At 45.1% G+C, this 6,135-nt stretch overlaps 1 protein-coding gene across 1 annotated transcript in view; it reads right to left on the bottom strand.

Moving 5' to 3' along the window:
* Positions 1 to 6,135, bottom strand: part of LOC123931367 (putative protein ZNF720) — an 867,309-nt gene that overhangs the window by 419,307 nt on the left and 441,867 nt on the right. The gene's annotated exons all lie outside the window — the stretch shown is intronic.

Here is a 6,135-nt window from a genome sequence, read left to right as displayed (position 1 = left end):
TCACACAGCTTGCCTGCAGGTAGGACTTGGAGATACAGAAAAGGTCCAGCTTCTGAGTTCTTTGTGTCAGGATCTGCTCAGAAACTGTGAGCTCCCGTGAGGACACAAATCCTTGCATTTTCCTCACTTGCTATGTGGGGAGGGAGGGGTCCCCTGCCACCGCCACTCACAACTTCAGCGTCAACATCGGAACCGCCGGCTGCAGGGACCCGACTGTCCCAAACTCACGGAGCAGAGACCCTGTTACCTCTCCAGGACCAAAGCCGCAAATCCAGAAATCCACCAAAATCTCAGAAAACCACCAAATCTCAGAAAAATCCCAGTAAACCATCGAAATCTCCGAAAACCACCGAAAGCCCTCAGGCTCCGCTCTGCCCTGACTGAAAATCACCGGAGCCCTTAATTAACACAACAGTGTTGTTTCCGCCCAAACCAACTGACAGAATCTGAGGGGGAGGCCCGCAGAGAAGATCCTCTCTGAAACTCCACAGGTGACCCTGCTGGGAGGGAACTGGGGAGGTGACCAGGCCAAGCAGGGGAACCAAGGCTGGGGCTGGGAGCAGAGTTCGAGCCCTGCCTTCTCCACCATCAGAGTTTCTGGAGACTGGTTCCTTCTCTCTTTCTAGGGAGACCCCTGATAGACCAAACTTTCCCATATAAAAGCAAATGTCTCTTGCAAAATAAACACACACTTTCAGAGCTTTTCCTTTATCTTCCTTTGATTCAAAATAACCAACCAAAAATAATGCTCAGGCCAAGGAGTCATATTTTCAGGCGATAAAATATTCCCCTTCAGTAGGTAAGTGTTTCTGTTCATAAGGACCTGCCACACAGTTTTCCACAGTCCGTCTACTTTTTACCCTCCCATCGGGGATATATGAGAATTCTAATTCTCAGCATTCTCAGGAAAATTGGATGTTATCCTTTTTCTTTATTTTAGCCATTCCAGAAAACACTGAGTAGTTTCTCACTGTAAAGTATGCAGTGTTCTTACAACAGCTGTCTTGGTGACTGAAATGAAAACCACTTGCAAGGCATCAGGTTGAACAAAGAAAAAAGCAATTAATGCATCAGTGAGACTCCATTTCCAAATAAGTGACCTTTCTCTTCTCCACAGACCTCTTCTCCTCACTTCTCAGCCCTTTTGTTCGGGAATCTGGTTGTTAGAATATAGGTGAGGTTCTGTGGGGTGAGTTTCCGAGGCCATGACCAAGAAATAATTCTTCAGACATTTTTGGTGCAAAATGGTGGTTTATTGAGGCACAGGGACAGGACCCCGGGCATAAAGAGCTGCTGCCCCAGGGCTGTGAGGAGTGGTTCATTATATACTTGCCAGTTGGGAGGGTGTCAGGGATGGTGTAAGTCTAAGGAGTTTTGGAACGGAGGTTTCCAGGACCTTGAGGAGCTAGGTATTATTGGGGAAAAGGTTATTCATTATTGGTAATAAAACATTTGTCGTGAGACCCTTTAGATGTGTATCAGTGGGCGGTATGCATGGGAATGATTGTGAACACGTATCTTGGAGTGTTTAGAGATAAAGTTTACAGGGAATAGTTACAGTAGACTTCCAGGATCCTAGTTGGGGGTAGGGGTCTGTCAGGCTAGGATTGCCCTTTGCCCTTAGCAAAGCTTTAGTGTGGAGGTTGTTCAGTTCCCAGAGGAATGTCACTCTGCCTGTATCAAGGGCTTGTCAATGGTAAGGAAATTGAGTAATTATTCTTCTCCCTCTGTTTCCCACAGCAGTGAGACTCCATTTCAAATAAGTGACCTTTCTCTTCTCGACAAACCTCTTCTCCTCGCTTCTCAGCCCTTTGGTTCAGGAGCCTGGTTCCACCCCGACAACATGATGAATAGGGCTGGGAGCACAGACACAATTCCTCTGGAAATCAGCCATAATCCCATATTTCCCTACAAACCCCCAGCCCCTTCCTCTGGGTGGGCTGCAGCTTTGAAGGCCCTGACTTACTGAGGCCTCCTTGGCTGGCAAAGTAATGAAGCTCTGGCTGCCCTTGATCCCCAGCTCTGTCTGCATGTTCTGTTCTGAATCTGAAGCGTGGAGGTCAGTTCACACAACAGAATGAATGTGAGGAGAGGAAAATTTGTTTTTCCTGCACTGGTCTCAATGATGTCAGACAGTTTCACAAGAAAAAACAAGTTCTTAAATATGGGTATGAGAAAGATGAGGCTCAAAGAGGTGATGCTTCTGTGTCACTGACTTATGAAGGAGGAGGTATGATTTAGAATTTCCAAGGAGGGGATTATATTCAGAGGAGAAAGGAAAGATGATATGTTTGTGAAACAACATTTGTCCTTAAGGTAGGCAACTCTTCTTTTTTTTTTTTTTTGCAATTTTTTTCCCAGTGTTCCAAGATTCATAGTTCATGCACCACACCCAGTGCTCCACGCAGTCCATGCCCTCCTCAATACCCACCACCAGGCTCACCGAACCCCCAACCCCCCGCCATAACCCTCAGTTTCTTTCTCAGAGTCCAGAGTCTCTCATGCTTCATCTCCCCCTCCGATTTCCCCCAGTTCATTTCTCCTCTCCTTCTAATGTCCTCCTAGTGTTCTCCTCCTAATGTCTTCCTTATGTTCCACAAATAAGCAAAACCACATGATAAGTGACTCTCTCTGCTTGACTTATTTCACTCAGCATAATCTCCTCCAGTCCCATGCATGTTGACACAAAAGTTGGGTATTCATCCTTTCTGATGGAGGCATCATATCCCATTGTGTATATGGACCAGAGCTTCTTTATCCATTCGTGTGTTGAAGGTCATCTTGGCTCTTTGCACATTTGGTGACCACGACCATGGCTGCTATGAACATTGGGGTACAGATGGCCCTTCTTTTCACTACATCTGTATCTTTGGGTTAAATACCCAAGAGTGCAATTGCAAGGTCATAGGGAAGCTCTATTTTTAATTTCTTAAGGAATCCCCACACTGTTTTCCAACGTGGCTGCACCACCTTGCATTCCCACCAACAGTGTAAGAGGTTCCCCTTTCTCCACATCCTCTCCAACACTTGGTGTTTTTCCTGTCTTGTTAATTTTGGTCATTCTAACTGGTGTAAGGTGGTATCCCAATGTGGTTTTGACTTGAATCTCCCTGATGGCTAATGACAATGAACATTTTTCTTGTGTCTGTTACAGGTAGGCAACTCTTCATGATATAAACTGTTAATCTCCAGTATCCATGTAGGAAAGAACATTAGGGTTTGAAGTCGATGGCAAGGAAAGAATTCTTGAGATGCCTCTGGTGTAAGAGGTGTTTCATGAAAGCATAGGGACAGAACCTGAGGGCAGAGAGCTGCACTGTGTTATGAGGCATGGCCCACGATATACTTTCAAGCTGGAGGGAGTTTGGAATAGCAGAAGTCTCTAAGGAATTTTGGAAGCAAGGCTTAAGGACCTTGAGGGGGCTAGCAGTAGTTGGGAAAAGGTCATTTATTACCATCTAGAAAAGCTTAGTCATGGGACCCTTCTGATGTGTCTTGGTGGGCCATCTGCTTGGGGGATAACTGCCAATAAATAGCTAGCAGAGTTAAGAGAAAAGGGAAGTTTTGAAAAGAAATATTATATGTTAATGTAGACTTACAGGATCCTGCTGGAGGTTGGGGAGTTCAGGTCAGGATTGTCTTTTCCCATTAGCAACCTATTAACATCAAGGCCATTGAGTCCTTGGAGGAATGTCACTCTGCCTGTTTCAAGGACATGTCAATGACCTGTAGGTATAAGGATATTAGTATGTTTTCTTCTGCCTTGGTTTCCCACATCATGATCAGCTCTCTTCCTAATAAAGGTCCTCCATCTAATTGATTCTTGCATATATACATATGTGTATGTGTATATGTAAATGAATATATATATCTCAGCATCACAGCAGAAGGAAATAATACCATTTGTAACCCAGGACAAACCTAAAAGACAGTTTTCTAATTTAAATTGAATCCCTGCCTTGGCCAACTTAATAGTCTTTAAATTTTTGCATGCACCTTTCCATGAATGATGGACTAAACCCTTCTTTGTACATCTATACATCACACATTGCTTCCAAGAAGGACTGGTAATCCCACCTTCTGGCTCAACCACCCCTAGGGACCCATACACAACATCCAGGCACTTCCATAAGGTCCCTAGGAGGCACAGTGAGTGGATAGGTGATCATGAACTGTATCAGAATGCCCTGCTTCCCTCCTATTGATTCAAACTCCTTTAAAATTCTGAAGGACTGGCAAAATCCTTGGAGTTGAATTTTTTTAAAGATTTTATTTATTTAGGGGCACCTGGGTGGCTCAGTGGGTTAAAGCCTCTGCCTTTGGCTCAGGTCATGATCCCGGGGTCCTGGGATCAAGCCCCACATCCGGCTCTTAGGAGCTCATCAGGGAGCCCACTTCTTCCTCTCTCTCTGCCTCCTTCATCATCTCTGCCTGCTTCTCTGCCTACTTGTGATCTCTGTCAAGTGAATAAATAAAATCTTAAAAAAAAAGATTTTATTTATTTATTTGGCAGATAGAGATCATACGTTGGCAGAGAGGCAGGCAGAGAGGGAGATGAGGAAGCAGGCTCCCTGCTGAGCAAAGAGCCAGATGCAGGACTTGATCCCAGGACCCTGAGATCATTACCTGAGCCAAAGGCAGAGGCTTAACCCACTGAGCCACCCAAGTGCCCCTGGAGTTAATTTTTGAATGTGAGTCTTTCTTCTTTCCATGTGGCTCGCCTCCTGAATAATGCTGATATTCCATTTCCATCAAAACCCATTCTGAAAAAAAAAAAAAAAACAACAAAAAAACAAAACCTCATCCTGTATGCATTGCCTTTTTAAAGGCTAACAGCTAGCTTGGGTTTCTGGATAAGACAATTGTCGGATCCTTCAGCACAGTGGTCAGGAAGAACTTCTGTAATATTTTATGGTGCAATGTAGTAAGTTGATTCAAGTAGCACGTGGGTGGGACTTCTGCTGAAAAAGAGCTACACTTGAATTTTTTAAAATATTTTATTTGAGAGACTGAGAAAGGCACTCCTGCTTGTGGGCTGTGATGGGCAGAGGAAGAAAGACAAACCAAGTCACCACTGAGCAGGGAGCCCACTGCAGGGCTGTGCTGGGAACCTAACATCATGACCTGAGTCAAAGTGAGACCCTTAACTGACCCATCCCCAGAGCCCCTAAGAGCTGCACTTTTCCTGTTTGAAGGAGGTGGTTGTATACTTCCTGCTCAAGGGTGTGGCTCTTGCAGACCGTAGTAGACTATAAATGTCTCCACCAATTTCTTTATTTTTTTAAATTATTTTTTTAACATTTTATTTATTTGACAGAGACAGACAGAGACAGAGAGGGAACACAATTAAGAGGAGTGAGAGAGGGAGAAGCAGGCTTCCTGCTGAGCAGGGAGGCAGGTCCCGCACAGTAGTGAAACAGCTTCCCTGAAGATCACCCAACCACACTGAATCTGACCTTGACTGGGATTATCTACCTGGGAAACAGGGCTTGAAGCAACCACAGCACATGCCTTGCTGATCCCGCCTATGCCATTGCCCAGAAGTCTTCTTCAGCTCAAACAACTATTCTACCGCATGATGTTTTAAAGCTGCCCACATGATTGCATCATCCAACACTCTCCCCCATCTAGCCAGGGGAAGTACAGTAATCACTGACATCCAACAGCATTACTCCTCAGGAAGACACAGGAGGTGGGGCGCCTGGGTGGCTCAGTGTGTTAAGCCGCTGCCTTCGGCTCAGGTCATGATCTCAGGGTCCTGGGATCGAGTCCCGCATCGGGCTCTCTGCTCAGCAGGAAGCCTGCTTCCCTCTCTCTCTCTCTGCCTGCCTCTCTATCTACTTGTGATCTCTCTCTGTCAAATAAATAAATAAAATCTTTAAAAAAAAAAAAAAAAAAAAAAAAAAAAAAAGGAAGACACAGGAGGTCGATCAAACCATCAGGATAAATCAGGACTTCCCTACTACTGAGAAACCCACATTTCCCACTTCTTTTCCCCATTACATGTATTCAACAGATGACACCAGCAAGAGCTCCTTGTGCCTTTGCAGTGACTAAAGGGAGCCACCTCCGGGTCCCTCCCAACATGGATAAGAGTTCCTCACATTTCCTTTTAATAGGTCCTGTCTTTCTCTT

This window comes from Meles meles, chromosome 19, assembly GCF_922984935.1.
Source record: "Meles meles chromosome 19, mMelMel3.1 paternal haplotype, whole genome shotgun sequence".
NCBI classification, from domain to species: Eukaryota; Metazoa; Chordata; class Mammalia; order Carnivora; family Mustelidae; genus Meles; species Meles meles.
This window is presented reverse-complemented; position numbering and strand designations above follow the sequence as displayed.